Consider the following 26,323-nt stretch of genomic DNA (forward strand, 5'->3'; position numbering starts at 1 on the left):
CAAATAGGAAAAAATGAACATTAACTTTTTTATGAGTGCAGAAGAATTCTCTATTAGGTATTTACTGGTGGTAGCTTAAACAATACAGCATTGTGTAAGGAATGTTTTACTCAATACTGTTTATATCCTAGAATTACAATATAGGAATTTATTAAGGAAAATTCAGGTTTGTCATGAAGATTTATAGATAAGGATATTCATGGTTGTATTATTGCAAAATAAGAAAATTTACAAAGGCATAAACTGAAGGAATTTTTTGCTCGCAACACACTGGAGGAGATTTACCTCTTACTTACTTTTTGCCTATTACTCTAGAAATCATCTAGCTGCCTACCTACGTTATAGAATATTTTTTATTTTTGCAAAAAAGGAAATCATATATACTATACTGCTACTTTACATATCACAAATACAGTCATATTTACTCCAATAGCCCTAATGACTATGAGATAAAAATCTCACCGTTGAGTTTAACAACTCTCAGTGGTTCCCAAAGGTAGGCATCATGAAGTCTGCAGTTTTATGATGTTATAAGCAATGACTTAATTACTTTTTTGAGGATATACCTATATAAAGTTGTTTTCAGATACTTGTTACGCATATTCTACACAGTGCATATGAAAAATCATGATTTATAATTTTGAATGATTAGCCACTTGAAGTGATTTTCCCATTTCTATTCCTAAAGTCACCTTGGAAATGTCATTATTATTTAGTAAATTAAATAATATTCTGTTTAAAAGTAAATAAAACTTACTTTTAATAAGGTTATCTTAAGGCTTATGGATGCAGTTAAGTGCCTCATATTTTGTTATAGATAATACAACACCAATATAAAGGATTAAACTAGAAATAAGTTCACACATTTTAAGAACTATTGTACCAAAATTCCACTGATTTATTTAAGATTAATTTTAACTCAAAAAGGAAAATAAAAAAATCTGAAATTTAAAAGTATATCATTTTAGGAATCTTCTTCATGTTGGAGCCATAGAAATAAAAATTGGAATCAAGACATGCTTCTGATAAGTTGTTGATGCAAAAAATTATATTTCAACACATTATGTATCTCTTTAATTCCCTTGCAGAGCAAGAGTTTTCACACACAGCAGTTGAAAACTAGGTTTTAAAAAGAATTTCTCTTCATAGTAAAAGATTTTTACTCAAATATCAGTTTAATAACATTGTAAAGTTAATAAGATATTGACAAACAAGGTATTTCTACACTTTATCAAAGAACTACTAGCTATTTCAGGGAAATATATGAAAAGATTTGATTCTATGTCAACATAGACCTTTAATGTCCCCACAAATAACTCTGAATTTAATTTTCATAACTCTATACACTGAGAAAACGACCATTTGTCTGATTATACAGATCTTGGTAATCTTACCTTTATCCTTTATCTGCTCAGGAGCTAAGAGAGTGGGCTCTAAAGCGTGAATCACAGCTTCCTTCAGCTGTGGCTCATAGGCAAATGACGGACTCAGCTCTTCAAGCTTTCCTTGTTTTATGGGCAAACTATAAATACTAAAACGTGTTTACAAAAAACATAGTGCATGCATTAAATATGATCATGCAAGCATGTATAAATGGGACTTAGTATACCTCTTGATAATAATAATATGCTCAATAAAATATTATTATATTTTCCTTTAAGGTATTATATCATTAAATCCACATTCTAAATGTAAGCAAATCACTCACAAGCTTTGTAATTCAACTACTATTAGTTATATTTATATACAATACACCTCAGAATCAAATAAAACATATTAATATAATGTGACACCTCCCAGAAACAATGTACACATTCCAGAACAAACACTCGGACCAGATTACAGGTATCCTAATTCATAGGCCACGGTTTATAATGCTTTTCTGCTTGTACTCAAAAAGTTTTATGGCACTAGTGAGCAGCTGCCAGATGCCCCTGAAAGTGAAATCTATAAGCAGATAGGGCAATGGAGCTCAAGTGTAGCTCCTGGCCCAGCAGTATCAGCATCACCTGGAACTTGTTAGAAATGTTAATATTTAGGCCCCAGGCCAGATCTACTAAATCTGAATTCTAGGGGTGAGGTCCAGCAATGTGATTTTGAGCAGGCCTTCCAGGTGATTCTGATGCAGGCTCTATTTTGAGAGCCACTGGTTTACACTAGATACCAGGTCACTGTTGGCTAGAAAAATCTGGCAAAAAATGTTTGTAAATGTTCAGCTCCTGACAACCCCCAGGCCTCGATATCCTCACAAATAGGAAAGATATAGGTTGTTTCACACCAGAAGGGTCAACTTCACCAACCCCCAGGAAGGAATAAACACAAGAAAAATAGAGAAGGAAGATATTCTTCTCAAGATTAAAACAGACCAAAAACTCCAGAATAACATGAAACAACAAACGAGTCAGCCAAACTGAAAAACATATCCCATTGCTAGAGAGGCGAGTCAATACTTTACATTTTTATTGACACTTTTCCCCCAAGTCCATCAATTTTAGAGGAACAATATTTTGAAAATATATAGTAGGGGCACCTGGTTGACTCAGTGGTTGAGCATCTGTCTTTGGCTCAGGGCATGATCCCAGAGTCCTGGGATCAAATCCCACATCAGGCTACCCACAGGGATCCTGCTTCTCCCTCTACCTATATCTCTGCCTCTCTCTGTGTCTCTCATGAATAAATGAAATATTAAAAAAATATATATATAGTAAACTATTTCACTTAGAAACTGGTTAAGTTACAAAAAAATGAGGTGCTTTAATTTGTGAAGTACTGTAAAATGAATAGCATTATGATTTCCTCTGCTGTCCTATATGGTAGCCACAGACCACATGTGGCTTTTTAAACAAAAAATTTAAATTACTTAAAATAAAAAATTTAGTTTCTCACTTCTAATAGTGTCATTTCAAGTACTTAAACAGTTATATGTGGCTAATGGATAGCATATTTGAAAATCCATGTGTGGGACATTTCCATCATCACTGAAAATTTTGATGAATATTACTGATTTAGGCAAATGTCATGATTTATACTTTGTCTATAATAGGCACTTTGTTTATTTATTTCTTGGCCTAATTACTTAATTATTTATTTCTACTCTGGTTTGTTCCATAAATAATTTAATGCAACACAGATAAAATATGAATAAGCACCTGGAGTAAGCTATGAGAAGACTATAATTACAAAAAAAGATAAGAAATACAAGATGAAGTTATGGGACAGGAATCCATGCTTCCTGCAGATTTTCTATAGGTAAAATTAGAAATTATGATTTCTAGTAGCCAATTTAGGAAGGAGGCAAAAACCAAATTGTTATATTTGGGAGGTTCACACAAGAGAAACTGACAAGTACCCCATTCTCCCAGGAGAAAGAAACACAGTTACTCAAGTTCTAAAACTTACCAGATATTTATTTTGTGATTCTCATAAGAAAATATGAATTAAGTATAAAAATATGGTCTTACCATCATTTCTATATTAAAATGATGAATTTCATCAAACTATTTCACATAATGTCCCTCTGTAATATCAGCAATCATACCAATGCTCATTTAGGATAATAAATCCTCTGGGATAACAAATGAATGGAAGCATTTAGCAAACAATGGAGGGTCTAAATTCACAGAACTACTTTAGAATAATTAGTCTTATAGGCCTTCTCTATGTTATTTGGTACACTTATGATTTTAAGAATTTTATAGGTATGTTACAGAACCCCACAAAGGATATTCAAATAAATTTGAATATAATGTAGGGGTTTCATTTAACTTGTACATATGTGTTCACACACCAATTGGCTATTACCCAAGTAATGGGGGCCAGTGAGAATTGTAAATTGTATAGGATATATTTCACAAAGAGTCTCATTCACTTAATATTTGGATAGATGTAATTAATCAATGATTTCAAGATTATATTCTTTGAAAGGTCCCAGAACATCTTGTCCCATTTTTGGTTAAAAAATAAAGTTATATACTTTACATGCCAACCAGGAAAGAGGCTGTATTAGTCTCTTGCTTTGAAAATTGATGAGATTGAAAATTATGTGTAACTGAATAAAAAATCAGTCTACTTCCCAATATTTATTTATATACGGGAATGATCTTGGGCTAGAACCTTTGCAAACACTCAATGAATACTTGTCTACTAGCATGAGTAACATCACTAGCAACCAGGGGCCTGGTGGACAACTAGTGTTTAAAGATAACTCATTGATAGTACAACGTTAGGCTGGATGGAAGGGGTGTTGGGTCATGCCAAAGAACTTAGATTTGGCCCCTTCCATTTCACTGGAAACTAATTTCAATATATTTGCAAAAGATACAAATATATAAATAGGTATGGCATGGCTGACAGAATTTAAATTAAAAAAATATATCAGACAAAAATGTTCAATATAATTGTTAATATTTAATATGTATGAAAGTGTTAATATTAATCTAAGTGTTAAACTTAATTAACTATATGCTTAAGTCTTTTATAACAATTTTTGTGTGTATTTTGTTTAAAAGTAAATTCATTATGAGCCATAAATGATATGGGCTGCTACAAAGTCTAATGCCTTTTTTTTTTTTTTTTGGTCATAGCAATAAAAGCCTCATGTAAAGTTCAAGGAAATACTGAGAAATTATCACTGGGCTCTGCACTGATATTTTGTTTGTCTGAGCAGCAAGTTTTAAAACAGACGCTGACAAGTTATTGATGTCTAAAAACATATGCTAAGATTGATGAAAGTCATCTGAGTAGCATTTGCAATAACAATGAGATTGAGATGACAATCAGAGCGGCTGGAGGAAACTCAACCTGGCAAGCCAGGATGTTATTTGGGAATGGTGAAACACAGAGTAATGGATCTAGGATTAATGAGGTGAGTATTCCTCATTTTAGAAAGCGATTATCATAGAGAAGTTACAACATCAAGCTAAGGAAAGTGAAATTGTCAAGAGAAAGCAGAGTCCCCTTCTTACAGGAATTGGTTTCCAGACTGGACAGTAGTTTTCTGGGAGCAGATGTTCAGGTGGACCCTAACAAGGACGGTGGGACAGACTGGGTATTTAAGAATAGGTGGAAATCTAGAATTTAGAATTGAAGTGTCCAGGTAGAGCTAGATTAACATTATTTAAGATAAATGCATGAATTTAAGTAATTTAAGAATTACTTAAATCATTTTTGTTTAAGTTTAGGTAATGATTTATGGCTATTACACTAATTAAATGACAACTGAAACACAGTTCTACCCTCCTGCATCCTTGGCAGAAATTGCTATATACTCCTGACACTCTTACTCACTGAGAAGTCACATGGCCTACAAATCATTTTTATTTTTAAAACAGCACTTCAGGTCAACACTACGTTCAGAAGAACTAGAACATATAAAATGTAGAGACTGTGTAGACTGGTATCGAAGAAGGCGGGAGGGATTAAAAATAAGAAGATAGGAATGTGAACGGTAAAATATTCATATGGCATCTTACCATTCTTGAAGAGAGCTCTTACCTGGCATTCACAAAAGCAATAATCAGCGTAAATATGATGGTTATAAGCACAAACTCAGGAATCAGTTTGAATCCTAGTTCCATCAATTACCACCTGTACTAACTTAGCAAATTGTACAGCTTCTCTATACCTTTCATTATCTGTAAAATAACTGGGATGTTGTGAGAAGTAATGAGTTAATACATCTGAATTGGTGATAGCAGTGCGTGGTGCAAAGTCAAGGCTCTAGGAATACCAACTATTATCATTACAAATGTTTGAATATAATTTTAAAACAGACAAGGTTGGCAAGACAAGGTAGCAAACTATCACAGCATATGTCTGGAATAAAATTAAGCTAGATTTGAATTGTGCCTCTACCATTTATTAGTGGGATGTTTTTAGCCAATTTAAGCATTAGTCTCCTCACTTCTAGAGGGAAATCACCCTACTTGCCTCTTAATTTATTATAAGGTTTAAGCACAATACACACACACACACACACACACACACACACACACAGAATTCATAATACAGAATTTGAAATAGAGCAGAATCTTGATAAATGAATGGTATTAAGATCATTGTTGTTGTTTTTTAAGATCATTGTTGTTAACACAAGTTATGAACTTGAGTCACCTCACTGTTTCTTTGCCATAGAATGAGTGAACTATAATCTTTGTCATATAAAATATAAGTAAAACTTAATGTGAAATAAACCTTATTTGAAGTTGTTTCCTTGCCAGAGTTGCAAGGACATATAACTTCTGAATTTGTCAATAATATTTTTCACATAATTTGCCCTCCTTTCAAGAAAGAAGAAAGGCAAGTATCAACAACGGCAGCCATGCATGTGTGCGTGTGTGTATGTATATATATATATATACACATACATATATATATAGTGACAATCAATGATAATTGCATTTCAAAATGTCTAAACAGCAGTTTAAAAAAATAATTGTAGATTTACTATTGTTGTTATTTAGAAATATCTCCTCAAACTTATCTAAAACCTTTGGCGTTTAAAAATTTTCCAGTCCAATATCCGAGGCTAAAAATAAGTGAATAATGCACGATCAAAGGAGTGATTTTAATTGCTTTTCTCTGACTTTAATAACTTGAAGCACAGAATTTAATAACCTCAAGCACTGGAGGAGTCTATCAAAATGTCAATGAAATGCCTATTAAAACAGAGATAAACAAAGCACAGATACCATACTAAGTGTAGCCCAATCCTGATAAGTGGTAATAAAATTTAACTGGGTGCTCTTGTACTGAATTTTATCCGAAAATCTCAGTGACTTTTAGAAATGTTAATTTAGTCCCAGGTCATTATTTTGAGGATGTTTTGAAAGAATCGGGGTATCCTTTCTTCTAAAGCAGAAGCACAGTGTGTTGGGGGGAATCCTTACACATCTACTTGTTACTGGAAAAAAATATAAAGACTAGACCAACAGATCCAGAGATTACCAATGGGAAAATAGAATTTTGTCTGAAGATTCTGAAGCGTACATTAATCTGCTTAGAAGTTTGATATATGATTATAACTTATAATAGCTATTTAAATGTTTGGGGAAAAAAGGTTGTGACTCATGTGAGATACGGACCTGAGGACTGGATAGCCAACCAGAGTCTCTTTGGAACAATAATTGTATGACTTTCACGTAAAAAATGCAGGAATAGCTCTAAAGTGTTGTGATGTAGTTTGTTGTACCATTTCTCTTTCTATAGCTTTTTCTTCTCGATCTTCAAATACATTCTTTAAGAGTTCTTACCTGCCAACACACCCCTTCCTCTCCAACATTTCTGGACTGTTCTCTGCATACAGCTAGATGGTGATATGAAGGAAATGTGTCTTAAGTAATGGAAATGTAACCTAGTTTTCAGAAAACTTGGGCTTTTAGCACATATTTTTATTATTGTGGGAAATACCAGAAAGGGAGACAGAACATGAAGACTCCTAACTCTGGGAAATGAACTAGGGGTGGTGAAAGGGGAGGTGGGTGGGGGGTGGGGGTGAATGGGTGACAGGCACTGAGGGGGGCACTTGACGGGATGAGCACTGGGTGTTATTCTGTACATTGGCAAATTGAACACCAATAAAAAATAAATTTATTATTTAAAAAATCTCTTAATTTGAGTTATCTTTGTGAAATAAAGAGCTGGAGTTAAAATTTCTTCTGAATCTAACCCAATTATTGATATTTTCATAATCTGGTATTAATGCACATAAATATGCAAATGCTTACCACACTGACTTTAAAGATCATTCAAGAAAAAGTTGAGTGATTTTTATTTATTTTTTGTTTAGCTTTGTTTTATTTTTAGACAGTGTAAAATACTGATGTGGCAAATTTAAACCAGTAAAGAGTTTCTTTTTTATGGAGGAGGAAATATTTCCTGTATACTTTACATGATAGCTACCTAGTAATTGTATAAATATCCATCTCCATCTTTCTATTAGCCAGATAGGCTATGTTCTGCTACCCTAACATGTAGACTAATTTCAACAGAAGAAGTTTATTTCTTAATTACATGCCTCATGTGGGTTGACAGTGGAAGCCTCTGCTCATTGCTATCACACACAAAATCAGGCTGTTTAAAGGCCTCATTCTGACACATGCTTCACAATTACTATAATATGAGAAGAGAAGGCCAGAAAATTGGCCATCAAAAATAAACTCTCTGGCCCAAAATGACACACATCACATATCTACTCATATATCACTGGTTAGAAATAATCACATGGCTATATATAAGCTCAGTGACAAAAAAAAAAAAAAGGTGTTCATACACTCAACATTGACTAAAAATAGCAAGTTAATTATGTAAAATGTGTCTAATTGTGCATCAACCTATTCATCTTTTTTGCATAGTGCAATGCACTGGATATCTTTTTCACTGAATATCTATGGCAACTTTGAAGGTATTCTCTAAACCTGGACTCAACCAACACTTGAGAGATTAAAACATCAAAATGCATTACAAGGATCATTGAACAAAGGGGGATTTTGAATATGAAGCTGGTATTTCATTTTGAAAGTATCAGAACTTGCCAATGGAGTTAGGACCCTGGAGTACTGTAACTCACAATCCATGCCCTAGAATTTCATGCCTGTTGAACCAGAACTCAACAATAAAAAGAGATCTAATTGCTCACCCTAGAGATGTTTTCTAATTCCTTAAGATCAATCATTCATGAGCTGAGATTTATTTAAACATACCCATGGCATGAAAGAGTCCATGATACTTCCTAAATACAAGATTCTATGTCTCAAAAACGAAAATTGAAACGGGATACTCTTTCCCACATCGAAATTAACTTATAAATAAAATAGAAAGTTCATACTTCTACTTCGCAGTCATATTTCAAAGTCATCAGATTGAATCTGAAGAGGTTATTAGAAAATGTTCTTCCTTTATCATTTAAACATTATTTTAAAGAAGATTATAATGAACATTCATTTTATACAGTAAGGCTGAATCATAGCTACCAAACAAACCTGTGGCCTTCCTATTACAATTTTAAACACCAGTACATCAGGTGTCATTTATTTTGTCACCGTAGCAACCCACACTAAACACATTATTCTGAGAGAATAACTGTCTCATAATACATCAGGCATCTAATACTTCAGGTATCTATGATGCTTCACGACATGGATTGAAACATTCTAGAAATATAAAGAAAATGTTTAGAAGAGTCATGTCTTGTTTTCAAGAAAAGCAGTATTTATTTTAGGTGAACAACTTCTAGTTTGTACACAGGTTTTGTCATAAAATCTTATTTATAGGTATGTTATTTGGGGTTCTAAATTGGTTTTCTCAAAAGTGCAATGCAATGTTATGTCTAGCAGTTTCTTCCCACAAAATTCCATTTAGCCCATGTTGTATTTGAGCTAAATTACTGATATAGCTCCTCTATTCCGGATCTAACATAAAATTTACCAAAAGATGCATGAGGGAGAAAAGAGAGAAATGGGATTTCCTAAGTATTGAAATAAGAAGTATTCATCTTGGGACACTTGGGTGGCTCAGCGGTTGAGCATCTGCCTTTGCCTCAGGGTGTGATCCCGGAGTCCTAGGATTGAGTCCCACATGGGGCTCCCTGTGGGGAGCCTGCTTCTCCCTCTGACTGTCTCTGCCTCTCTCTCTCCATGTCTTTCATGAATGAATAAATAAAATATTTTTAAAAAAAGAAGTATTCATCTTCAGCTTCTTCCTATATAATTCCTTTGCGCCTCTCCAACCTCCATGAACTTCTACCCCTGCTTCAGGCACTCATCTCACACCCTTGAATCACCTTAGCCTCCCAGAGTAGATTGTGATGTTTTGGAGTTAGGACAGTAAGCAAAAATATGGAGGTTAATTCAAATAACTTTCCGCATTTCCTCTGATCTTAGGTTTCACGGAGATAAAAATACATTAAAAACAATTTACATTAACATATTTATGACCAATGAATGTAGCAAATCTCAATAATAGGCTTTACAGACAGGTCTAAAAAGATAAAGAATTCCAGGCTCTGTTAGAGAGAAATTTGTGTTAGTAGCCTTAATACTCATGGTATATTTTTGGGAGTCTGTACTTTTCCTAAGCACTACTAATTTATCAGATTTTTTAATAGCTTTATTGCTTCATCTACATATTACAGATTCTCTAAAAGTTATATGCATTTCATATTTAATTAGAGGTTAATAGATTCTTATAAATTTCAACAATCAATTTATTTTTATGATTTATTTTGTATTCTGATTGACATACATAATTAATCGGTAAAATGTTATTTTTTAAGATTTTTGCCTTGTAAACTCAAGAAACTCTCTAATTAAAATTATTCATAAACTTGATAGAAAAATAATAAGGTAATTTGAATATGAATTAAGCTATGCAAAATATCTAATAGTGTCTAAAAATCCATATCATATTTAAAATTTAAAATAAGAAGTACCTCAAATGTATAGTAAATACTAAAATTCCATGTAGTATGATATAATGGTGATGGTATGTATTACACTTTTTTGCTGAACAATTAGCCAGGACATGAGTAAATACCCAAAAGAGTCCCCAAAAGAAAGTGAGAGTAAAAGGCAAAATCTGAAAAAGATATTAACAATACATTTATGTGACCAGGGTTTAGTATTCAGAAATAATACAGGACTATAAATAAATAAAATACTCTAAGAATAAAATATAAAGAAATATGCCATATTAATATGAAAAAATCAAATACCATAAAGAACATTAGATCTTGATCATAATTTTTACAGTAGCTTTAGGAACCTCCTTAAACTTTGAACCTTAAAAATGAAATCACTTTGATTATTATTTAGCATTTCCATTTAGGCAATGGAAAGGAAATTTCCCAAAGGAAATTTCCTGGGTATCTTCCCAATCTATCAGAACTGAGTGTTGTTCACTGCCCAAGGCACTTATACACAGCAAATGGCATGTGGATAAGATCAAAGAAGCAAGAGTAGGTGAGAGAGTTTTCATACCCCAATGCAGGTCTGACATCTGTAAAAGAAGAGTGGGAGGAAGGAGGATTGGGTAGGAGGACTCTCAGGCTATATAGTGTAGAACATAGAAACACTTTTATGAAAAAATAAAAAATAAATAAAAAACAAACAAACAAAAAAAAGAAACACTTTTATGAGACTAGATCATTTGGTCTATTCCAGTTCTAAAAAATTAGATGTTGAGATGTCTTATGTTTACTGCCCTGAGTAAGAATAGTTCACTCCTCAGAGAACTGAACTATTGCTTACATGCATCAGACCAGCTTATTAATTTACCAAATGTTTATGCTGATTATATATGTGTATGTATGTGTGCATACACATGCACACAATGTATATATCTTGGTACTAATAACTCATCAGTATTACTGATGAATATGCTACACGGTAGAGTCATAAATATAGATGAAACAAGGTAGTTTCATTTGGTCATTTGCTTTGCTCTACCAAGTATATTCATTAATTCCACTTATTTTTATTGAGCACTTATATGGTGCAGAAAACTTTGCTAGGTCCTAGAGAAATAATATCCAACCAAAACTCATTTGATTCCTCATGGAGAGCACTTCCTAGTGAGCTGTTTATCACTTATTGCATAGAAGGAAGGAAACCAAGTGTATATGACAGTTTCTTCTTACACACACACACACACACACACACTAATTTTACTCAGACGTTATTAACTATTTTTAATTGATTTTTAGAACTATATAAATAATTTGCCCTGGAGCATCAAGAGGAAGACCCATCTCTTTCAATCCCATTCATTTCAGAGACGAATAATTGTGTTAGCTTAATTGCTGCTTTAATTTGTGTCAGTTTTCATTTGGTTCTTACGGGTGGAGCAAATTAGTATTTGTGTCAAGAAATCTAGCTTCTTCTTTTTCTATTTTTTTAAGATTTTATTTATTTAGTTATGAGAGACACACAGAGAGAGAGGCAGAGACATAGGGAGAGGGAGAAGCAGGCTCCATGCAGGGAGCCTGATATGGGACTCAATCCTGGAACTCTGGGATTGCAGCCCGAGCCAAAGGCAGATGCTCAACTGCTGAGCACCCAGGCATCCCTTCTTTTTCTATTTTTCTATCTGTCAATACAAAATGGATTGTAGCAATACTCATAATTAGTCTTATAGCTGATTTTCCTTCCACTCTGTATATATCATAGCTATAGGGCTGCAACACAACTTAATATTTGGTATTTCATAAAATATAAGATAAAATTTTAAAATTCAAAATATTCTCTTAGGATCCTTGATCCAAGGACTTCATTCCTTAACTTTACATGAATTATGTGAGCTTTAATTGAATCATGACCATGGTTCAAATTGAGAACTTGAAATATTGGCAAGAGAGTAAAGAATTATTGCAAAGTGTATATAGAATTACTGCAAAATGTACACAAACTCAATTCAGTATTTAGCATTCAATGTATATCAATTGAGACATCACTGAGCAGTTTTATGAAATAATTTGTCAAATGAGTTTAGAAAATCTTGTGTTCAAGTAAACTATGAATAGATTTCTTTGCTGAACAATTTCTCTGAAATTTTATTATATTAATGTACAATTTCAAATTTTTAGAAAAGACTTTAATCCATAGCTTTTCTCTTTTTTTAAGAAAGATTTTATTTATTTATTCATAAGAGACAGAGAGAGAGAGAGAGACACAGGCAGAGGGAGAAGCAGGCTCCATGCAGGGAGCCCGAGGTGGGACTCAATCCCGCCAGGATCAGGCCCTGGGCTGAAGGCGGCGCTAAACCGCTGAGCCACCAGGGCTGCCTGCTTTTTTCTATTAATATTAATTTGTTCTTATCCCTTTTCTCCATGGTTTATAACACCTATTGACAATGTAATACATTTAATTTGTTCTGGCTTATAATTACAAAATTTTCAGAATTAAAAATTTGACTTGACTACATGATTATATTTAAATAATAGAAGATACAAGTAAAAAGTTTCTTTCTTACCTATTGTTCTTATTGTTTTGGAACCAAAACATGGCAAAGCACCAAGGAGAGAATCCATGATGTTTTTATATATAATCCAGGACCATGAAAAATATCTAGGCTGCCTAAGGTTTGAAAAAATAAACAGAGATATGAATAAATCAGAAGGAGGTCAGAAATATAGAAATAAGTAAAGTTGAGGAGGAAATGGTTAAAGTTAGTATGTGTGACAAAAACAATGGGAAAGAGGCAAAAGCATAAATAAAATGTCATGGATATAATTAAAAAAAAATAGAAATGATTGGGGTATGGAGAGACCAGTACCTGATTTTTGTCAAATGCTGAGAGGTGAGTTGAGGTTTGTGATCTAATGCCAACAATTTAACTGGACAACTACGTCTTTCTGACCATCCCTCCAGGTTGTACAATAGTAATTGTTGCAGGATGTATTAAGGGTTCCAATAAAACTTGAATATCTTTACCATCTCAAAATATATATAAAAGAAATATTTAATTATAATACATTTCAATAAGATGAAATAGGCAATCATTTCCTGAAAAATGTTATCGTTATGGAATTACTGAAATATTTATAAAGTTGGAAGTTACAGTTATTTGCATATATGAGCACTCTTAATTGCATTTGCATACATGTCATTATAATTATTCAACTTGCATATAAATTGAATGATTGGATTATATTATTTGAATACTTTAGAAGAATTGCAGAATTATAGCAGTATTTTGCAGGAAAAAACATTTTAACCTCCAAATATATGACTAACTGCTCTTTTAAATTTTATTTTATTATGAAATATATCATTATCACCAACTTGTGTATATAAGGAACATTTTGTGGTTAAAGAAGAATAATGAAATAAACCCCCTTAATGCTGTACATAGATTGGCAAATAAAATGTTACCAGTATCTTTGATGTCCTCAAAGTAGCTCTATCCAAATGTACCCCTATTCTTCCAAAAAAAAAATGCCAATCAGTAATGTGTTATTTTACCCATTTTTTTTAAAATGAGGGAGGGAGAGAGGGAGCAAGAGAGAGAGTAAAGGGAGATAGAGAATCTTAAGCAGGCTCTACTCCCAGTGCAGAGCCTGACATGGGGCTTGATCTCACTACCCTGAGATCATGACCTGAACCAAAATTAAGAGCAGGACACTTAGCTGACTGAGCCACCCAGGCATCCTTATTTTTATCCATTTTAATCATGAGACAATTAGACATAAAAATACAAACAGAGAAAAGTGAAGAAAATTAAAATGGCAATCTCCATTTATCAAAGAAAAAGATTCATGTAACCTCCAACTAGGAAAAGAAAATATAATGACCACCAATAAAGCCTCTCTTGTGCCAATAAAGCCTCTCTTGTGGTCCTTCTCAATATTTCACCCCCCGCCCAAAGTTAACTATATACTGACTTTTTATTTTATAGTAATTATGGCCATGAATTTCTTTAGAGTTTTATCATCCCAGCAAGCATCTGTTAAGACTTTGGTTTAATTTTGGTGACTTTAGAACTTCATATAAGTGAAATCAACAGAATATATGTTCTTTTGGGTCTGGATTTTTTGTTCAATATTCTACTAATGTATTATATGTAGCTGTATTTCATATATATTGCATTATTGAATGCCACTGTAGGATTTTATCACAATATATCCATTCTAAGTGCACATTTAGAATGTTGCAAGTTTTTAGTTATTTTTCCACAACTTAGCCATGGCTATTCTTGTACAAATTACTCAGTGTACATATGTAATAAGTTCATTTGCCTGTATCCAGGTATGAAGTTAAAAAGTGGTATGGCTTATGTACCAGTACTAGTAGAAATCTGCTTTCTTAACTGGTTGTAAAATTTATCTCTAACCAGGAAAAAGAGCCATCAGAAGCTTATAAGATTTCCTATCCACATCCTTACCAACTTGTTTTTGGAATTAAAATTATTTTAATATATATAAATCTTGTGGTGATACAATAATGTATCATGTTTTAAATTATAGTTTTCATCTAATTTTTAATTTTACATTTTTTGTACTGTGGGTTTTTTTTTTTAGTTTTTATTTAAATTCCAGTTAGTTAACATGCAGTGTAATATTAGTTTCAGGTGTACAACACAGTGATTTAATATTTAAGACAAAAAAAAAACATGTGATTTCACTTATATGTGGAATTTAAGAAATAGACTATGGGTTTTTTTTTCGTGAAAAGTTTAAGTGTCTTATACAAACTAGTATACATCTCTATGAATTTTAACAAACTAACATATCTATGAAAACAAAAGTTAGATAATGGAACAAATATTACCAACATCCCAGAAGAAGTCTCTACCCCTTCTAGTGATTTCCCCTGGTAACCATGATACTGATCTCTAACTCCATAGGTTAATTTTGCCTGAAATCATCAATGTTTCATGTCTCCCTATATACTTATTCCTATCTGGTAATTTTTCATAATTTTCCATTCTAACTCTGGCTTGGTTCCGAGTCACACTGTGGGATGACTGCAAAAATAATTTAAGCACATACTGAAATACACTTCCCCAATTGGGCTTTTCTTTTTGCTCTCAGCCATTGACATGAAAACCTTCCACAAGTGACCTGAGAGAAAACGAGAAACACATGAAAAAAAGGAGTCACTCAGTATTTCCAGATGAAGCCAATTTTCTCACTGATGTTTGGTCTTGTTACTTCCTTTCTTCCACTGTTTTTGAGTGAATTTTCTTCTTTTTTAAGGTTCTTTAAGTGGATGCTTAGATCAATGTTTTTAAGACACTTTTCTTCACTAATGTATGCACATTAGGGAACATATTTTCCTCTAAATACTGCTGAGGTACATTGCTCAGATGTTGATATATCATAACTTAGTTAATCCACTCAAAATGGTTTTTAATTTCCCCTCTTTTTTCTTTACTCACAAGCTATTTAGAAATATATTCCTTAATTTCAAATCAGTTAGGGTTTTCTATTTGTCATTTTGTTATTGATTTATACTTAGTTCCACTCTAGTCAAAGAAAATACTTTGGATAATTTAAGTTTAATGAATTTAAGATAAAGCTTATTTTATGACTCATTATGACACAACTTTTTCTTGAGTTTTGCATTTCATTTTGCAAAGCCAAAAATCTTGTATTCTGACATTGTTCAATACAATATCCTATAAGTTCTAGCAGATTGCTTTATTATATTGTGTTTTTTTCATAAAATCAGTCTATTCCATTTAATTTTTTCTGCTTATCAATTATTGAGTGAAGTATATTAATGATTTTTCCTGATTTGGGATCTTTTTGTTTCACTTTTCAGTTTAGTACATTGTTTATATTAAATGTATGTTATTGAATGCATAAATATTTAAAACTATTAGTTGAAAACAAGTAAATTGATCTTAATCTTCGTCAACATTAGTATAAATCTCCTTTATGTGTCCCTATTAGCTATTTTTGCCTTAAACTTTAACCTACCAATAGCATAGTTACACCAGATAGGTTTGTTTTGTCTACATTTTCTGTATTTTCAAATTTACATTTTGTATCTATTGTACTTTTAATTTTTAATTAGGGAATTTGCATTTGATGAAATCACGGGCATATGATGCAACTGCTTATTTTTGAACCCAAGAATTAAAAGACATGGACTTCTGTCTCCCTGGCCAATTAAATGAATGAATGTTATAGATGTTGTTTTCAGATAGAAACACAAAATTTCCAGTTAAGATATTATACAACTCTTTTCCCTCTAGCACACCAATCATGGAAACACAGGGTTAGAGCTTCCTTAATCTGTGATCCTTAAGGGAGGATGGTGTAAAGCAGATTCTCAACCCCAGCAATACATGATGATACTGTGGGCATGAAATGAATATTTGCCCTTTTAAGTCTCTAAGATTTTGAGTAATTTGAGCCTAGCCTATGTTCAGTGGTGGAGGAAGTTCTACATTATGGATTCAATTATAGAATTATTTGAATTTGCTACTTTATCTTCATTTCCTTACAACACTCATTGCTCAGTTTTTAAGTTACATTTATTTTTCTAGGATCTTTCCATATTACTTTTTTATTATTGGCATAAAATTATTTAGAACTTACTCTGAGAATCTCTGCAATTTTATTTGTAGTGATTATCCATTTGTTTCATGATGACCCATTGTTTCTTTTTTTTTTTTTTTTAAGATTTTATTCATTTATTCATGAGGGACAGAGGGAGAGAGAGAGGCAGAGACACAGGCAGAGGGAGAAGCAGGCTCCATGTAGGGAGCTCGATGTGGGACTCGATCCCAGGACTTCAGGATCATGCCCTGGGCCGAAGGCAGACGCTCAACCACTGAGCCACCCAGGAGTCCCAACCCATTGTTTGACAGTGTTACTGTGTCTTCTTTTTTTGTATTAATCATTCTTACAAGATACTTATCTTAGAAGATATTATAGGTTAACTCTCTGTGTGTTTGTGATATACATTATTAATTTCTGCTGCTATTTTTTAATATTTTCTTCTATCTACACTTTCTGGGTTTAGGTTTCTTGTTGAATAACTTCTTGAAATAAGTCATTGATTTTACAACATGTCTCTTTAAAAAAAAAAAAAGATTTATTTGTTTGTTTGTTTCTTAGTTTGAGAGAGTGACAAAGCAAGACAGCAGGAGACAGAGCACAAGTGGGGGAAAGGCAGAAGGCAAGCCAGAAGCAAACTCCCTCTGGAGCAGGGAGCTTGGGGTGGGGCTCAATCCCAAGATCCTAGGATCATGACCTGTGGCAAAGGCAGACAGTTAACTGGCTGAGCCACTCAAGTGTCCTACCTTTTTCTTTTTCTAATATATATTTTTATAGTGATATATTTTCTTTGAACATGATTTTTATGTGTCCTGGATATAAATATTTTAATTATTCTTCAGTACAATATATTTTCTAATTTCTATATAGATTTCCTTTCTGATACATATTCCTAGAAGTATGTACCTTACTTTCTAAATTTCTAAGATATAACTGTTTTTATTCTTGTAATTGTTTTCTTACTAGATTTTTCCATGGTCAGGAAGCACAATATAAATCATTTAAGTGTTTTGAGACTGTATTCTCATGGGATTCTCTGCTTAAATTTGTGTAACTTTTGAGGTCTAAACATTCTGAATAGAGAATGTGCTTAAATTGGTTCTGTCTTTAAAAAAAAATGGTTCTGTCTTACTAATATTCCTATACTCTATAGAAACAGATATTCTCTGGCCATAAAGTATTCCCAATGAAAATATTTCAAGAAAAAGAGATGACAACCTAACAACTTATATGAGGAAACTAGGTACTTTGGGTTAAAAATGGCAGAAAACCAATAAAAGCAGAAATATACCCCCCAAGACATTATGTATTATAATTTCTAAAGTAATATTAAATGACTGTATTGATGTATTTAAAACAATAAATGCTTCCCCCACAAAATAGATTCTAAAAAAAAAGAGAGATTTTTTTTAGAATAACCACAGCTGAACAAAATTCAATAAACTATAATATAGACCTCAATAAGTTTATTCATAATCTAATCCAGAGAGATAAAAAAAGGGATAGAAGACATGGAAGATGGTAGGGAGTTCTAAAGCACATCTACTTCTATAGAGAGATAAAATAGAATGTAGAAGTGATAATGTGGGGATGCCTGGGTGGCTCAGCAGTTGAGCATCTGCCTTCGGCTGAGGGCGTGATCCCAGGATCCGGGATTGAGTCCCACATGGAGCTCTCTTTGAGGAGCCTGCTTTTCCCTCTGCCTATGTCTCTGCCTCTCTCTCTCTCTCTCTCTCTCTCTCTCTCTCTCTGTGTGTGTGTGTGTGTCATGAATAAATAAATAAATCTTAAAAAAAAAGAAATGATAATGTGAAGGGTGACTAAAAACAATAATCATTAAATAAAATTTGTGGAAAAAGGCTTAAAATAAAATACTGGGAAATACAGATAAGGGCTGGTTAGAATTTTTCATATTGATTGGGAGGAAAATAAAGAAGGTATGTTAAAATACCGAGGATTCTACTAAGTTTAGACAGAGGGTATATAACATTCAATCAACTAGAAGGCAGAGCAAAACCAATTTAACACAAAGAGAAGACATGGCTAGGTCTCAAGAAGTGACTAACCATCAAGAAATTTAATCAGTACACAAAAATATCCCACAATGAAAGTCTCAGGACTAGATGGATTTGCTAGTGGATTCCAGTAAATAGTCTATAAAGTCTTCTCAAAAACAAATCTAAAAGAGAGAGAGAGAAATCCCCAAACTCATTAGGTGAGGCTTACATAACCATGGTACCAAAATTTAGACAATCCAAATGACACAACTGAGCATGGATTGAAACATATTAAATCAATTTATTAGTAAATTGAAATTAAAATTATTTATTAATTAATATATTATGATCATATATTAATCATAATCAAGTTTGAAAACTAATTCAAACTTAGAAGTATAGATGATATCAGAAAACCTAACAATGTAATTCAATCTGAAGGGGAAAAATTGTATGATGATCTCAACAGCTAAAGAAAATGTTTTGGATAAAGATTTTAAAACTTTTGATTGTATTAACTAAAAAAACCAAAATAGAAAAGGGGTGCCTTGGTGGAACACTCAGTTAAGCCTTCAACTCTTGATTTAAGCTCAGGCCATGATCTTGAGTCATAGGATGGAGCCTCTAGTTGGGCTCCAGCTCAGTATGGAGGATACTTAGCAATGAATTTATGTCAAAATTCTAAAGCACATGTCATAATTATTGATGAAAATAATATTAATTATTATTATTTGTGAAATTTTAGAAGATTGCCTTTTGGGTTTATTGTTGTTGTTATTTTATTTATAATTATTTTATTTATCCATTTGAGAGAGAGAGCACATAAGCAGGGGGAGGAACAGAGAGAGAAGGACAAGCAGACTCCATGTGCAGCACTGAGCCTGACATGGGTCTCGATCCCATGACGCTGAGATCATGACTTGAGCAGAAATCAAGAGTTGAGGGCTCAACCAACTGAGCTACCCAGGTGCCCTGAGGATAGGTTTTTGAAATCAAATTAGAAATGATGCTTATTATTAATCCTACTATTTGAGATAGTTCTGACATACTTTGTGGGTAGATTTAAGACATAAAAAATATAGATGTAATCATTGTAATTAAAGAAAAACTATCACTTTTAAATATAACATAACTACCAATGTGGAGAAATATAGATAATTTGAGCTCTTATAAGGTTGTCGACTACAAGGTTGTCTTTCTGTATGTCAGTAACATCTATGTAATAATGTAATAAAACATATCATCCATATACTAACAAACTTAACAGATGTTTAGACATGAACTAAGATCACATAAGTCCTCCCTGGAATGAAAAAAAAAAGAATTTTGAAGACTAATGAAAAGACAAAATACGTTATCTAAATTAAAACAATAACATTATTTTTTAAATATTTAATTTATTTATTTATGAGAGACACAGAGAGATGGAGACACAGGCAGAGTGGGAAGCAGGCTCCCTGTGGGGAGCTCAATGTGGGACTCAATTCTGGGATCCCAGGATCATGACTTGAGCCAAAAGCAGACACTCCACCACTGAGCCACCCAGATGTCCCACATTCTCTATTTTTTGATATGATATTTTAAATTTGGTAAGATATGAATTATCCTCAAAATACCCAATAAAGTACTTATATTTTCAGTCCATTCACACACTTCGGAATGTGTGTGAATGATAACTATGCCCTAGTGTGCAAATGGCTAAAATAAGGGAAAAAAAAGACAATACCAACTGTTGTGGAGGATGTAGAACAAATGGAATTCTTGTAAACTCTTATAGATTAAAATACACTTACTCCATGATCCAGAAATGTTACTTCTCTGCATTTAATCAAAATAATATGTGAATAAGAATATTTTTATATTCTTTTTCCATAATAGCCCCAAAGCTAAAAAATCCAAATATCTGTTAAGAAGAAATTTGGTAAACAAATGTTTGTGTATCTATATAATAAAACACTACTATGTCTTAGAAATGAATACACTGTTGATAAGTGTAAATCTCAAAGCTCTATGTGGACACAAAGTGCTTAGGTCTTCATATGTGACATGCAAAACTAATCAATGTCCCTAGAAATCAGAACAGCAGTTGTATCATTGCCTATGGGAAGGACTGGCTGGTTCACAAAGATTGCCTGAGAAAGAACACATTTTTTTTTTCTGTTGATCTAAATATTCTATATTTCGATCGAGGAACATTCATATGGGTATATTCATTTGTCAAAACTCACTAAACTGTACACTGAAGATTTTTCCATTCCACTTTATTTAAATTACACTTTAGTTTAAAAAGACATACATTTAGAGCACCTTTGTGGCCCAGTTGGTTAAGTGTCCAACTCTTGACCTCAGCTCAGGTCTTGATCTCAGGGTTATGAGTTCAAGCCCTGTGTTGGGCTCTCAATGGGCATGAAGCCCACTTAAAAAACAAAAACAAAAACAAAAACAAAAACAAAAACAAAACCAGCCATATACATTTAAAACATTACAAACAAAGATATACATTAAACAATTTAGAATGGTTTACTATAGACATTCAGTGGAAAGGAAATGGAGAAAAGAGAAAATAAATGGAAGAAAGGAAATAAAGAGAAGGTACAGATTAGTAAAACTTATGATAATATGTTATTCAATGAGTATCATTTCATTGAAATGAAAGCAAGAAATGCATGTTTGGGGAATCATTGTTTCATAGGTATTTTCATATATCTGCAAGGCCAGGGCTTTCAGATCAAAATCATCGGCAATTTGTGTGAAGGGATGATTGAATGATGACCATGCCTGAAAAGCCAGAGATGGTGAATTTCCCAGGAGAGATTTATAGATTTGTTACTTTTAGAGCCACCTATTTATATTCCACAGGATAATGGACGAAGACTGTGGTTGCCCACAGGTTACTAAAACCTCAGAAGGCAAATTCACAGACAAGGGGCAACTATTGTAAATAGCTGATCTATCTCTGATCCAGAAACTTCATGTTTACTGTCAGGCTAAATTTTATATATATATATATATATATATATATATATATATATATATATATATATACATATATATATTTATAATTTTATATATATACACACACACACATCTTTTTAAAATTTATTTTAAAAAATATTTTATTCATTTATTCATGAGAGACACACACACACAGAGGCAGAGACACAGGCAGAGGGTGAAGCAGGCTCCATACAGGGAGCCCGATGTGGGACTCCATCCTGGGACTCTGGGACCACACCCTGGGCCAAGAAGGCAGACACTCAACCGCTGAGCCACCCAAGCACCCCTATATCAGTTTTTAAGAAAAATTTAAGAGGCAGATGTACTTTGACTTTATATTAAGTTGGAAAATTTGCCCGATACTGTCACTGAACACAGTGTGGTGCCCCTATAAACAAATTTAGCATTAGAAGTGTTGGAAAGCAAATTATGTAAGAATTGGGAAATAGCAGAATGATATTAAAAAGTGGATGAGTTTTCCCCTGAAGCAAAATGTAGCTGTGACCCAGCAGCATCTGCATCACCTGGGAGCTTGTTAAAAATGCAGAATCACAAGATACACCCTGGATACTCAATCCAAATCCATGTTATTTGTATATACATTAAAGTCTGAGAGGCATAAAATTGGAGAAAAACTAGACTCAAGTGAAAAATGTTAAACAATAGATACAACCAAAAAGTTACGTTGGAGAAAACTTGGGTCCCAGGGGTGTCCAATTGAGATCTCAGAAAGTAAAGTGAAATTATTATTTTAACAGAAATTCAAATCAAGGATCTTATTAAAAGGTGCCCTGTGAAAGCTGGAGGAGATAAAGAGTTGATAATAATAGTATCGTGGAATCCTTCTCTTGATGCATAGAATTACAGGACACCTGCGGGTATAAGACGCTTCAACTGGAAAGATCTGATTAAATACATCAGGAATTCATATTTTTTAAGTAGACCCAGTAATTACAGCTGTGAAAGTGGTGTTAATAGTTTCCTTGAGTGAACAAGTCTATAAAGTTTTATGCTGTTTATGATTAAGAAAAAATACTTCATACCTGAGATACACTATTGGAGTGCCAGGCAGGATTATAATTAATTGGCTTTAGACTTGCTTAGTTATTGGACTGATGTTTGGAAGATATGGTCTCGATTGAGATAAAAGTGGGTGCTATTTGTCCAAAAGATAGATGCTTTGAACAGCCTTAATTAACTTAGTTCTTATTTCTCATTGTGTGTTGTCCACAAAACAAAATATATAGAGAGTAACATCTTAAGAAATTAAATGCATGATGAAGAATAAAAGTGTTCAGAAGCAGAGGTTTTCTGACTAGGATTTTTAATAATAAAATATTCTATAATAAAAATAGAAACATAGAAGGTGTCGTCATCATTATCATTATAATTAACCCCAGGATGCACATTTATCAGGAGTGTCCCTGGTGTACACTTGTCTGCTTTCCACAAAGTAATGTATCACCTCAGGATTCTATTAATGTGCACCCTTTTCCCCAGTGCTTTATCTCCACCTCTAGGAGTTTCCTGCAGCTGCTGTGAAAAACTATCACAACTCTTGTGGTTTAACACAACTGGAAATTGTGTTACTCTCACATTTCTGGAGTCCAGAATTCTAACATGAAAGTGTCAGCAAGGCTGCATTCCCTAGAAGCTCCGGAAGAGAATACTTGCCCACCTCTTCCAACTTTGAGTGGCTGTTGGCATTCCTTGGCTTCCTTGGCTTGTGGTCCATACCGCTCCGCTCTGTCTCTGCCTTTGCTCGACCTTTTCTGGGTGTCTTCTTTTCTCCCTTGAATGAGGACACCCATCACTGGATTTAAGATGCACTTACATAATCCTGGATGACCTCATCTTGAGATCCTTAATTACATTTGCAAAGTCTTTTATCTACCCCCCTCCCCCCCCCCCCGGCAAAGATAACATTCACAGGTTCTAGGGATTAGGACATGGACACATTTCTGGGGGCCTCCATTCAATTAATTACACAACTCTTCTAACATGTGTTGCATTGTGTATAGGGAGGGAGAAGTGAAGGATGTTAGAAAAGTTAGGAAGCCCTTAAAATAAAAATAGAAAATAGTGCCTTCCTGTTATCTATTAAGTCAGCATTAGTAGATACCTGGTAAAGAATGAACCACCGTACCATCCCAAAATATTGTTCCATAATGTACCACCACTCTTACTTCCAGTTAATTAATATCCTTCTATGCATCCCCTATACCTAACAGTTTACTGATTTTCCAGATTGGCAGGGTTTCTTTTCTTTGATTCAAGAGACAGAGCATCAGTAGAGTATGATTTTTTTTTTAAATCAACTGTCAAGTATACATTATGAAAATTACTCCCATATTTTTTTAAAAAGACATTGTTTATCATTCTGAGTTTTGTGTTGTGAGTTTTTATCTTTGAATCACTTTCTTCACTGGTACTTTAGTGGGAAGTTAGAAGCCACACCGGAAGCTGTCACTGGAAGCTACTTTAAATGAGGCATTTTTTTTTTTTAAGATTTTATTTATTTATTCATGAGAGGCACAGAGAGAAAAAGGCAGAGACACAGGCAGAGGGAGAAACAGGCTCCAGGCAGGGAGCTCGATGTGGGACTTGATCCTGTGACTCTGGGATCACGTCCTGAGCCAAAGGCAGACTCTCAAATGCTGAGCCACCCAGGCGTCCCTAAATGAGACATTTGAATCAAACTTTCCTAACCAAAAGAATAGATGATTTTCATTTATTATTAATGCTTTCTTTTATATCATTAGTAAGTTAATGAATACATTTTTATGAATTCAGAAAAGGTAATAATTAACAATAAAAAGAAACCAGAAGAGTTTAAGGTACTCTTAAAGGTTAGTTTTTCTGCCTTTTTTACAAGCTTAAGTGTAAAATGTAAATTATTATAGTTTTTTTCTTTAGCAAATTGTAAATATTCAATACTCTTATTTTATTAAGCAGTCTTCCTGAAAACCATGAATTATATCTAAATCTAAATGTATCAGCAATGCAACAGTTCAATTATCATTAAGCATTTGTCTTCCATCCAGTACAGCCTGTGTAATTTCTTTGCCATGAAGTACAATGCTTAGCAAAGTAAAAGAGAACATATTTTCTTTTCCTTTCTAATTTGGAAATATACATGGCTAATGTCCCTGGCTTTTGAATACATTCATCTTTTTCTAATGCTTTCCCTAGGTCATAAATTTGATTAAGATATATCATACTATCAAAAGAAAGCAGGCATATAGTCATGCAGAATTGAATACTGCCCATCTTTAATGCTTTGATACCATTTTATATCTATATCTTTATTAATATTTTAGACATATTATATTGAAAGTGCAACTGCATATCCCAATACATCAAGTTTACGATCAGCCTAGCTCTATCAAAATGTTTCTATGGTTGATAGTATTAGATGCTCATTCTGTATTTTCAAACTGCTTAAGAATGGACTATTAAGTAAATAATATAGTTTTTTTAAATTATTTTTGTGCACATTGAGAGCATAATCTGAAATTGTTCTTTGAGACTTTGCTTATTATAGCGCTCACGGCCACCATGGGAATGTTTCTGATAGCTATTATGCCATCATAAAAATACAAAGAGAATTTGACTCCACCTGCATACAAATGAATTAAGCCATCTGATTTATTTCCATAGCAGGAAAGTGAAAAAGTAGTTCAGGTTATAGTGTTTCACTACATTGGGCAATACATACCAACAAACTCTCAATACAGTGGGTAAATTAGTGAAGGAAATGGCATTTCCACAAAATGCATGGCTTCAGAAATGCTAAGGGAAGCTTCAAGCACACAGGATTTCTGAGGAAGTGCAGAGGGTGCCATAAATTTGATCCTTATTGTTCCCCATAGCACACATCACCACAGTTTGACATTCCCAGTTCTGCTGCCTCATCACCACTGTGTGGGAAGCCAGGTCTCTCCAGTCATCAGTGGGTCCCTGGATGGAAGTTAGGTACTTTGAGTTTCTAATATTATGCAATTCAAGAAATGAAACTCTAGGGTCAGGAAAAAGCCAATGCATCTCCAAGCAGTCTCTAACTTACTCCCCAAAGAGTCTTTAGTGTTCTAGAAAAGTCTAGCCTAATATTCCTCAAATACCATGGATGGTCTTAACTTTTGCTATGTGTCATAAAGACTTCACTAAAAAAATGCTAATACTGCCTTTGGCATCACCAAGCTTTAAGTAGTGAAATGTCTTTATGAATATATACTGCCTATTCCAATTTCTCAGCCCCTCTTCTGCTTCTCTTTAGTTGTATCACCTCTTTGTACTTCCAAGTTGTCCATACCGTTGTACAAGGTTGATT

The 26,323-nt window shown here is 33.4% G+C and overlaps 1 long non-coding RNA gene across 2 annotated transcripts in view; it reads right to left on the bottom strand.

Moving 5' to 3' along the window:
• LOC144293761 (uncharacterized) overlaps positions 1-1,492 on the bottom strand; it is a 394,465-nt gene extending 392,973 nt beyond the window's left edge. The window contains exon 1 of one of the 2 annotated variants that reach the window (XR_013361014.1): positions 1,395-1,492. This is a non-coding gene — a long non-coding RNA (uncharacterized LOC144293761). The remainder of the gene's footprint in view (positions 1-1,394) is intronic. The other variant, XR_013361013.1, reaches the window with a different exon arrangement.
• Between the last annotated feature and the right edge of the window lie 24,831 nt (positions 1,493-26,323).

The sequence above is a fragment of the Canis aureus genome, chromosome 22 (genome assembly GCF_053574225.1).
Source record: "Canis aureus isolate CA01 chromosome 22, VMU_Caureus_v.1.0, whole genome shotgun sequence".
NCBI lineage: Eukaryota > Metazoa > Chordata > Mammalia > Carnivora > Canidae > Canis > Canis aureus.